Genomic DNA, 10,753 nt, shown 5'->3' on the forward strand with positions numbered 1-10,753 from the left:
AATGGAGAATGTAACAAAGATTGGCATGAAAGAGGGGGAAATAAGAGATGTCAGAAAGGTTGTGTACCATAAATAAAGAAGAAGGAAAATGTGTATTGATACTCAGAGGGTTGGATATCTGTGTTTCATTGTAATAAATGTTTGTTTCACAAAACTAAAGTGTTGTAAGTTGAATTTGCTTATGTACACTGTGTGGAAATTGTTGACATATCCTGGTTTAGTAAATCAAATTAAAACTTCTACAAATATACCAGTTAAATCAAGTTAAGTTAAATAAAATCCAGTGATTGCCACACACACTAATTTTAGTCAGTTAAGTTGGAGCAGCAACGTATTTTTTGATTGGTTTTACTAAATACAGTTAACCTACTTACGAAAATAGAACTTAATTCAGTATAATGACATATTTTTATGTCTGCATTAATCAGCACATTTAAGCATTTTTTGGTCACTTTAATTAGGTGAACACAGACCTGTTACTTAAATCAAAGCTGACCAGATGAGGTTGGAATTACCTGATTTGGAGAGAGTGACTTTAATTTGCCAGTTTTATTTGACTTTACAACATTTAGGGAGAGAAATTTTCAATAAAAATGTTATAAATGCAGCAGCTTATTTAGTTTGAATACTAACCTTCAAAAGCGTAATGGATCGCTATTTATTCAAGTTTGAAATTCGCGTTTGTAAAATAGTTTAAAGTGTGGTCATCAAAGGTGCGCATAAATCACCGCACACACGCGTTTTAGGTAAATTTCACTCTGTACAACTATAACGTGGAAAAACCCCGAAACGTCTTTATCAAAGGCGCAGTTAAATGCTGCGACAATATCTGACAGTAAACCATCTTTATTGTACTCGCTTTGTTTGTTTATATATTCATTTTTTATTCGTTCATTTATTTGGTTTCCTTTCAGCATGAATATTATTTTTTTCTTTAAATTGTTTTAATCTGAGGACTAACTGTTTGTTATTTTTAACAAAACAAATAAGCAGACTTAACGTGATGAGCTTTCGTTATTTATTGTTTATAAAGTTATGAATTAATGATGTAAAAAATTATAAGGACAGTCTCGTAATGATATTAAAATATTTATGAATCGAAAATGTGAAACTAATTGAGAATTATTTTTTAGAAATATGATAATTGTGGGAAACTTATTCTGAATAAATAAAGCCGAAATGTTTATCACCCGCGTCGCTTGGTGACACTGGGAGTCAAGGTGATGATGACGTGTTGAGCCGGTATAAAAGCAGAAGCCAACGATCGAATTTTGTTTTCACATGAGAGTGCTAAGAGGAGCTTTTCTAACTAGTGCTGTGAAAACTCGCATTTTACCAGCGACTCTGAAAGTTTTCCAAACTTGAAGAATAGGACAACTGAAGCACCCAAAATGGCCACCCTGGATTACAGCGTCAGCAATACCTGCTGTCCCTTGGTATCAACCGCATACTTGACGGCCGCTATGGTAAAGCTTAGTAAGCTAATAAGTATAGCCTAATAGAATATTTAAGCAAACAAACACACCGTACACGGGCCTTTTATTGCTTTAAAGTGATTAAAGTTTCATTAGATTGAAAGTCAAGCCAAATATGGCGACTGGGTAATTTTTGTTTGAAAGATGCGCGCCCTGGAAATGACGTCACTCATTAGACTCGGCAGGAGGCTGACGTCTGACGTCAGTGCGGCCATCCTGCAGTCCCGTTTTTGTATGTGGAGGATTTTGGCAAGTGGCCCTGAATTAGACAATGAAGCTAATAGATTACGGATCTGCATAGAAGCATGATAGACCTGTGAGAGTTCACAGAGGCACTCGTTGAGTTTACAGAGCTAGGAAAATAAAATAAAAATAAAATAAAAATGATATAGCCTAATTCTGGGAGGTTAGGGAGTGACCAGATTTGATCTTGTATGCATTATGTGCAAAATCATTTATGGGTACTGCGAGATGCTGATCTAATTAAATATATCATATTTATGTTAGTGCATTACAGGTGTCCAGATGTATGTTATGTGCTGCGTGAGAAATTGAAATTGCATGCAATAAGAAGGTTGGAGGTTTTTAAGTCTGACTTTAGCTGTTTTATTTTCAACAGATTGATGCTTAACTAAAATAAAAATATGACAACCTAAGTGCTGAACATGAATTCAGTATCAAACATCACTGAAACTCTATGCAACCTTACTGACAATATGTCCATAATTCACAAATATTATGGGTTACATTCCTTTATCACAAATTTTGATATACTCCATTAAACTTTGTTCACAGTCACCAAGAACACAAAAACTATACATTTTTAATTTACATGCAGCTAAAATGATAATTTTGCAAAGGATTTCTATCAGCAGGACTTATTTAGTGTTTGCAACATAATAAGACGCTTAGTTTTTCATTTGAATGTGAAATTGTTGGTGTGATCTTTGGTTTAAAACAAGCCATTTAGCCATTTACAGTGCAAAATCATTTTCTCTCCTTCTACCAATCTTAAGGCTTTCATAAACAATAAGTTGTGCTGTGGCTCCTGACTGGCTGTGTGTGGAAATAGCACATGATGATATAAAGCCATGTGCTGAAATTTAAATCCTTAATTTGTCTGATTATGTCATGATTAACATAGATGACCTTTCTGATTTCTTGTAGCTGACCTGGTGAAGCCACTTAGTGTGCGTCAAATGGTTGTCACCAACCTGAGGAAACGTCCTTTGAGCCCCAGCCATTTGGACTCTATGAAAGACCTGGTCCTCTCCCTTTACCATCACCTGGTTACGGGGTCCAAGGATTTTCCTCACGTCGCATTCAGGGGACACCTTGACACAGACGAGCTGGAAACAACGTTTAGACCTGTGCTGCAGAGTCGGAGGGAAAACACCACTCCATCTCCTCTTACCGACTCACCAGATGGAATGGTGGTGCTGCCTGCAGGGTCCCGCCTGACATCTCAGATCCTGACTCCGGTCCTTCCTGACAAGGCGAATATTTTTGTGCTGAAGGCAGACCGGAGGAACTGTGTCCGCACCCTGGAGGTCAACGGCCTCACTGTCAACAGAGTCATATCTGCTGTGTATCGCACAGAAGACTGTGACACTGAGATGACAAACATCTGGAGGGTCACTGACTACAGCTCAGAGGGCAACGTCATCATGTCAGTGCTCTGCCGCTTCCGGAGGATGTTTGCACAGCGTGCAAAAAGAAAGGCGACAGAGGAGAAAAGCAGCAGCAGGAGCCCCGCTCCACCAAGGAAGCGCTTCAGACTCTAATCAAGATCGAAGCCTTTCCTGGAGAACTTATTTTCTCCAAACTTTTGTACATATGTATATAGTTCTTTGTTATTGTTGAGATACACAGGTCAGTGTTTTCAGTGCCTCTTGCACTTTTCTTTATTTCTTGTTGCTGGCCTGTGTTTTTGATATTACTATTAGGATTACAAAATGACTTTATTATATAATCTATGCAAATGAACTAAGGATCCATGAAGACAGTGGCAAGGATAAATTATTCTCTGCTGCATCTCACACATCAGCAAGAACCAACACAGTGGTAAGTAATAAGTAATGTTCAAGGTTGTCTCTAAAATGATGTCCCAAAATGTTAGAAAACTTCTTGAGGTTTTAACTTTTATTGTTGCTTTCCTGCCTTTTGTTTTTAAGAATCTGATGAAAAGGAGAAACAAAAAGAGACACACCACAAACGAGTTTCCCTGACTAACATGGTAAATATATTCATCATGTAATGACATTTCCTCAGAGTAACCAGGAGTGTTTGTCTTGTACTAAAGTGATTCACTCTTCTCTCGTGTTATTTGGTCTTTGTCTTTGCAAAGAGAGGAGCAGTAACTGCATAAGGAGGAAGAAACAGGAGCATCCAAAGACAGCCTGAGAGTTTTTGGGGGCACCGTGAACAGCAGTCACCTCAGAGCAAGAGAGTCCTGGTGGCTGTCTGGGTTCTCTCCAGTTGCTCTGGCTTCATCCCACAGTCCAGAGAAATGATGTAAGTGCTTGAAATTAGGCATAGGTGTGAATGTGAGTGTGAATGGTAGTTTGTTTCTCTGTTTGAGCCCTCTCTGTGTCAGATGGCAACCTGTCCAGGGTGTACCCCCGCCTCTGGCCCTATAACAACTCCAATTGAACCATTTACAATGCAACAGAAATGTTCTCACGTTCTAGCACGTCAAAAATGTTAAGACTTTTATAAACATTGAGTTCTGCTGTGGGTCTCTTATTGCCTGTGTGTAGAAATAGCATATGATGATATAAAGCCATGTCTTGACACTGAAATCTTTAATTTGTCTGATTATGTTATGATTAACATAGATGACCGTTCTGCTTTCTCGTAGCTGAGCTGGTGAGTCCAGTCAGTGTGTGTCAGATAGTCGTCAACAAACTTGAGGAACCGTCCTTTAAACAGCAGCCAGCCATTTGGACTCTATGAACAATCTGCTCCTCTCCCTTTACCATGACCTGGTTACGGGGTGCAAGGATTTTCCTCCAATTGCAGTCAGGGGACAGTTTCACTCAGAGGAGCTGACGACACCTTTTAGACCTGTGCTGCAGATTTGGAGGGAAAACACCACTCCATCTCCTCTTACTGACTCACCAGATGGAATGGTGGTGCTGCCTGCAGGGTCCCGCCTGACATCTCAGATCCTGACTCCGGTCCTTCCTGACAAGGCGAATATTTTTGTGCTGAAGGCAGACCGGAGGAACTGTGTCCGCACCCTGGAGGTCAACAGCCTCACCGACAACAGAGTCATATCTGCTGTGTATCGCACAGAAGACTGTGACACTGAGATGACAAACATCTGGAGGGTCACTGACTACAGCTCAGAGGGCAACGTCATCATGTCAGTGCTCTGCCGCTTCCGAGGAAGTTTGCACAGCGTGCAAAAACAAAGGCGACAGAGGAGAAAAGCAGCAGCAGGAGCCCCGCTCCACCAAGGAAGCGCTTCAGACTCTAATCAAGATCGAAGCCTTTCCTGGAGAACTTATTTTCTCCAAACTTTTGTACATATGTATATAGTTCTTTGTTATTGTTGAGAAACACAGGTCAGTGTTTTCAGTGCCTCTTGCACTTTTCTTTATTTCTTGTTGCTGGCCTGTGTTTTTGATATTACTATTAGGATTACAAAATGACTTTATTATATAATCTATGCAAATGAACTAAGGATCCATGAAGACAGTGGCAAGGATAAATTATTCTCTGCTGCATCTCACACATCAACAAGAACCAACACAGTGGTAAGTAATAAGTAATGTTCAAGGTTGTCTCTAAAATGATGTCCCAAAATGTTAGAAAACTTCTTGAGGTTTTAACTTTGATTGTTGCTTTTCTGCCTTTTGTTTTTAAGAATCTGATGAAAAGGAGAAACAAAAGAGACACACCACAAACGAGTTTCCCTGACTAACATGGTAAATATATTCATCATGTAATGACATTTCCTCAGAGTAACCAGGAGTGTTTGTCTTGTACTAAAGTGATTCACTCTTCTCTCGTGTTATTTGGTCTTTGTCTTTGCAAAGAGAGGAGCAGTAACTGCATAAGGAGGAAGAAACAGGAGCATCCAAAGACAGCCTGAGAGTTTTTGGGGGCACCGTGAACAGCAGTCACCTCAGAGCAAGAGAGTCCTGGTGGCTGTCTGGGTTCTCTCCAGGAGCTCTGGCTTCATCCCACAGTCCAGAGAAATGATGTAAGTGCTTGAAATTAGGCATAGGTGTGAATGTGAGTGTGAATGGTAGTTTGTTTCTCTGTTTGAGCCCTCTCTGTGTCAGATGGCAACCTGTCCAGGGTGTACCCCCGCCTCTGGCCCTATAACAACTCCAATTGAACCATTTACAGGGAGTGCAGAATTATTAGGCAAATGAGAATTTTGTCCACATCATCCTCTTCATGCATGTTGTCTTACTCCAAGCTGTATAGGCTCGAAAGCCTACTACCAATTAAGCCTATTAGGTGATGTGCATCTCTGTAATGAGAAGGGGTGTGGTCTAATGACATCAACACCCTATATCAGGTGTGCATAATTATTAGGCAACTTCCTTTCCTTTGGCAAAATGGGTCAAAAGAAGGACTTGACAGGCTCAGAAAAGTCAAAAATAGTGAGATATCTTGCAGAGGGATGCAGCAGTCTTAAAATTGCAAAGCTTCTGAAGCGTGATCATCGAACAATCAAGCGTTTCATTCAAAATAGTCAACAGGGTCGCAAGAAGCGTGTGGAAAAAACAAGGCGCAAAATAACTGCCCATGAACTGAGAAAAGTCAAGCGTGCAGCTGCCAAGATGCCACTTGCCACCAGTTTGGCCATATTTCAGAGCTGCAACATCACTGGAGTGCCCAAAAGCACAAGGTGTGCAATACTCAGAGACATGGCCAAGGTAAGAAAGGCTGAAAGACGACCACCACTGAACAAGACACACAAGCTGAAGGGCAGAGAGCTCCAGTCCGACTCAGACGCCAGCAAGGTGGAGGTGGAGTACTGGTTTGGGCTGGTATCATCAAAGATGAGCTTGTGGGGCCTTTTCGGGTTGAGGATGGAGTCAAGCTCAACTCCCAGTCCTACTGCCAGTTTCTGGAAGACACCTTCTTCAAGCAGTGGTACAGGAAGAAGTCTGCATCCTTCAAGAAAAACATGATTTTCATGCAGGACAATGCTCCATCACACGCGTCCAAGTACTCCACAGCGTGGCTGGCAAGAAAGGGTATAAAAGAAGAAAAACTAATGACATGGCCTCCTTGTTCACCTGATCTGAACCACACTGAGAACCTGTGGTCCATCATCAAATGTGAGATTTACAAGGAGGGAAAACAGTACACCTCTCTGAACAGTGTCTGGGAGGCTGTGGTTGCTGCTGCACGCAATGTTGATGGTGAACAGATCAAAACACTGACAGGATCCATGGATGGCAGGCTTTTGAGTGTCCTTGCAAAGAAAGGTGGCTATATTGGTCGCTGATTTGTTTTTGTTTTGTTTTTGAATGTCAGAAATGTATATTTGTGAATGTGGAGATGTTATATTGGTTTCACTGGTAAAAATAAAAAATTGAAATGGGTATATATTTGTTTTTTGTTAAGTTGCCTAATAATTATGCACAGTAATAGTCACCTGCACACACAGATATCCCCTAAAATAGCTAAAACTAAAAAAACAAACTAAAACTACTTCCACAAACATTCAGCTTTGATATTAATGAGTTTTTTGGGTTCATTGAGAACATGGTTGTTGTTCAATAATAAAATTATTCCTCAAAAATACAACTTGCCTAATAATTCTGCACTCCCTGTACAATGCAAAAGAAATGTTCTCACATTCTAGCACGTGAAAAATGTTAAGACTTTTATAAACATTGAGTTCTGCTGTGGGTCTCTTATTGCCTGTGTGTAGAAATAGCATATGATGATATAAAGCCATGTCTTGACATTGAAATCTTTAATTTGTCTGATTATGTTATGATTAACATAGATGACTGTTCTGCTTTCTCGTAGCTGAGCTGGTGAGTCCAGTCAGTGTGTGTCAGATAGTCGTCAACAAACTTGAGGAACCGTCCTTTAAACAGCAGCCATTTGGACTCTATGAACAATCTGCTCCTCTCCCTTTACCATGACCTGGTTACGGGGTGCAAGGATTTTCCTCCAATCGCAGTCAGGGAACAGTTTCACTCAGAGCAGCTGACGACACCTTTTAAACCCCGTGCTGCAGAGTCAGAAGGAGGACACCACTCCATCTCCTTCTACAGACTCACCAGCTGGTATGATGGTGCTGCCTGCAGGGTCCCGCCTGACATTCTCAGATCCTGACTCCAGTACTTCCAGAGAAGGTGGATATTTATGTGCTGAAGGCAGCCCGGAGGAACTGTGTCTGCACCCTGGATGTCAACAGCCTCATCGTCAACAGAGTCATATCTGCTGTGTATTACACAAAAAAAACTGAGATGACAAACAGCTGGAGAATCACGGACTCCAGACGGACAAAGGACTGGACAGGCAGGGTTTCACTTGAGACACATGAAACACGTTATGGATCCGCATATTTCGGGGCAACTTGAGACGGACAGAAACCGGGTTAACCAGAGAGTCTATAACGAACGGACCAATGAAGGTGGGAGATAGTTTTTTAGACTCAGCCCGGAGCGGAAGAAATCGGGTTGACAGCCAGACCTTTTGTCCCGGGGCGTAGGTGGGTGCGGGGGTCCGGTGACGGTCCGCCAGGTGCTTATTGCAATCAGCTGTGCGAAGAAGGGCGGCCCGGGCGGCTCTCCAGGCGCGTCGACACCTCCGTAGGTGCTGCTGGACAGAGGGGACAAAGTGCTCACCTTCGACAGCCGGAAAGAGAGGTGGTTGGTAACCCAGAGAAGCTTCGAAGGGGGACACCCCGGTGGCTGAGGAGGTAAGACTATTATGAGCGTACTCAATCCACGGGAGTTGCTCACTCCAAGTTGTCTGATTGGTGGATGCCAAGCACCGGAGGGCCGCCTCGAGTTCCTGATTGGCCGTTAATCTGAGGATGAAAACCAGAGGAGAGACTGACCTGCGCTCCGAGGGCGTTACAGAATTCTTTCCAGACCCGTGATGTGAACTGCGGCCCCCTATCAGAGACGATGTCCGTGGGGATTCCGTGGAGGCGGAAGACATGGTTTGTCAGGAGCCGAGCTGTTTCTAGAGCAGTGGGGAGCTTGGGAAGGGCGACAAAGTGAGCAGCTTTCGAAAAACGATCAATGATTGTAAGGATGACTGAGTTACCTGATGAGGACGGGAGGCCCGTGATGAAGTCCATGGCGATGTGTGACCACGGGCGGCCAGGGGTCGGTAGGGGTTGGAGAAGGCCGGAGGATTGCTGGTTGACGCTCTTGTTTTGAGCGCATGTAGGACAGGCAGCAATGTATTCTCGGACGTCCTCAGGCAAAGATGGCCACCAGGCAATGCGTTGGAGGAAGGTAACGGTGCGGTGGACCCCAGGGTGGCAGGTGAACTTGGCCGTGTGAGCCCAATGCAAAACTCGTGATCTGACTGAAGAGGGAACAAAGAGTAGGCCCGGGGGACCCGTACCAGGGTCTGGTTCAGTTCGTTGAGCCTCTCGAATAGCTGACTCGATCTCCCAGGTTAGGGCCCCGACTACACACGTGCAAGGAAAAATGGAGACGTCCTGGGCAGCGTCTTCAGGGGCGGCAAACTGGCGTGAGAGAGCATCGGGTTTGACATTACGGGAGCCGGGTCTGTAGGTGATTGTGAATTGAAATCTGGTGAAAAACAGGGCCCACCTAGCTTGCCTGGCGTTGAGTCGTTTTGCGGACCGAATGTATTCCAAGTTTTTGTGGTCCGTCCAAACCACGAACGGTTGGGCAGCTCCCTCCAACCAGTGACGCCACTCTTCAAGGGCCAGCTTGATGGCCAATAGCTCTCGGTTCCCCACGTCATAATTCCTTTCTGCAGGAGAGAGACGGCGAGACAAGTAAGCACAAGGGTGAAGCTTACCGCCTTGTCGCTGGGAGAGCACCGCCCCAACTCCTGCGTCCGAGGCGTCCACCTCCACGACGAAGGGTTGACTGAGGTCGGGTTGGACGAGGATGGGTGCAGAAGCAAAGCGTTCCTTCAGGCACGAGAAAGCCTGGCGAGCCAGTTCATCCCAGCGGAAGGGGACCTTAGGTGAGGTGAGACGAGTCAGGGGTAGAGCGAGCTGGCTATAGTTGCGGATGAAACGGCGATAAAAGTTAGCGAAACCCAAGAAACTCTGAAGCTGTTTGCGATGGGAAGGGGTGGGCCAGTTCAACACAGCCTGAACTTTGGCAGGATCCGCTCTCAGGTCACCTTGTTCAATGACATAGCCCAGAAACGAGATTGTGGGAGTATGAAACTCACATTTTTCCACCTTCACGAAGAGACGGTTCTCCAGGAGGCGTTGGAGAACCTGCTTGACATGGCGTTCGTGTTCAGAGACAGAATGAGAGAAAATGAGAATGTCATCCAGATAAACGAAGACGAAGTGGTTGATGAAGTCCCGGAGTACGTCGTTTACCAGGGCCTGAAAAACAGCTGGGGCATTGGTGAGACCAAACGGCATGACAAGGTATTCAAAATGACCAAGGTGAGTGTTGAAGGCTGTTTTCCATTCATCCCCCTCCCTTATTCTTACCAGATGGTAGGCGTTGCGTAGGGTCCAGTTTAGTGAAGATGGTGGCCCCCTGGAGGAGCTCGAAGGCAGAACTTAAAAGAGGGAGTGGATACTTATTCTTCACTGAGATGTTGTTAAGGCCCCGATAATCAATACAAGGTCGTAAACTCTTGTCTTTCTTGGTGACGAAGAAGAAGCCGGCGGCCACAGGAGAGGTCGAAGGGCGAATGAGACCCGCGGCGAGTGATTCATTGATGTATCTTTCCATGCTTTCGCGTTCGGGCTGAGACAGACTGTATAGGCGGCTGGTAGGGAGAGGTGCGCCAGGAAGAAGATCAATGCCGCAGTCATACGGCCGATGCGGAGGAAGCGAACGTGCCCTATCTTTGCAAAACACTTGTTTGAGATCATGGTAGACGGGTGGCACGGAGGAGAGGTCCGGCGGCTCGGAGAGAGAAGACTTGGTTAGCGGTTCAGAAAAGGGGGTGGCAGCTTTAAGACAGGACATGTGACAAGCCTCCCCCCACCCCACAATGCTCTCCTTTATCCAATCGATAACAGGATTATGGTGACGCAACCAAGGGTAACCCAGAACTAGCGGCGTGAGCGGAGCTTGGAACACATATAGTTGTATGGTCTCGGAATGATTACC

The 10,753-nt window shown here is 44.4% G+C and overlaps 1 long non-coding RNA gene across 1 annotated transcript; it reads left to right on the forward strand.

Moving 5' to 3' along the window:
• The first annotated feature begins 1,400 nt into the window (after window positions 1-1,400).
• LOC120434840 lies at window positions 1,401-4,412 on the forward strand. The gene is made up of 5 exons (XR_005609387.1): window positions 1,401-1,466; window positions 2,643-3,539; window positions 3,650-3,711; window positions 3,823-3,989; window positions 4,336-4,412. It is a non-coding gene; the product is annotated as an uncharacterized LOC120434840 (long non-coding RNA).
• Window positions 4,413-10,753: the final 6,341 nt, after the last annotated feature.

This window comes from Oreochromis aureus, linkage group 19 (genome assembly GCF_013358895.1).
Source record: "Oreochromis aureus strain Israel breed Guangdong linkage group 19, ZZ_aureus, whole genome shotgun sequence".
NCBI classification, from domain to species: Eukaryota; Metazoa; Chordata; class Actinopteri; order Cichliformes; family Cichlidae; genus Oreochromis; species Oreochromis aureus.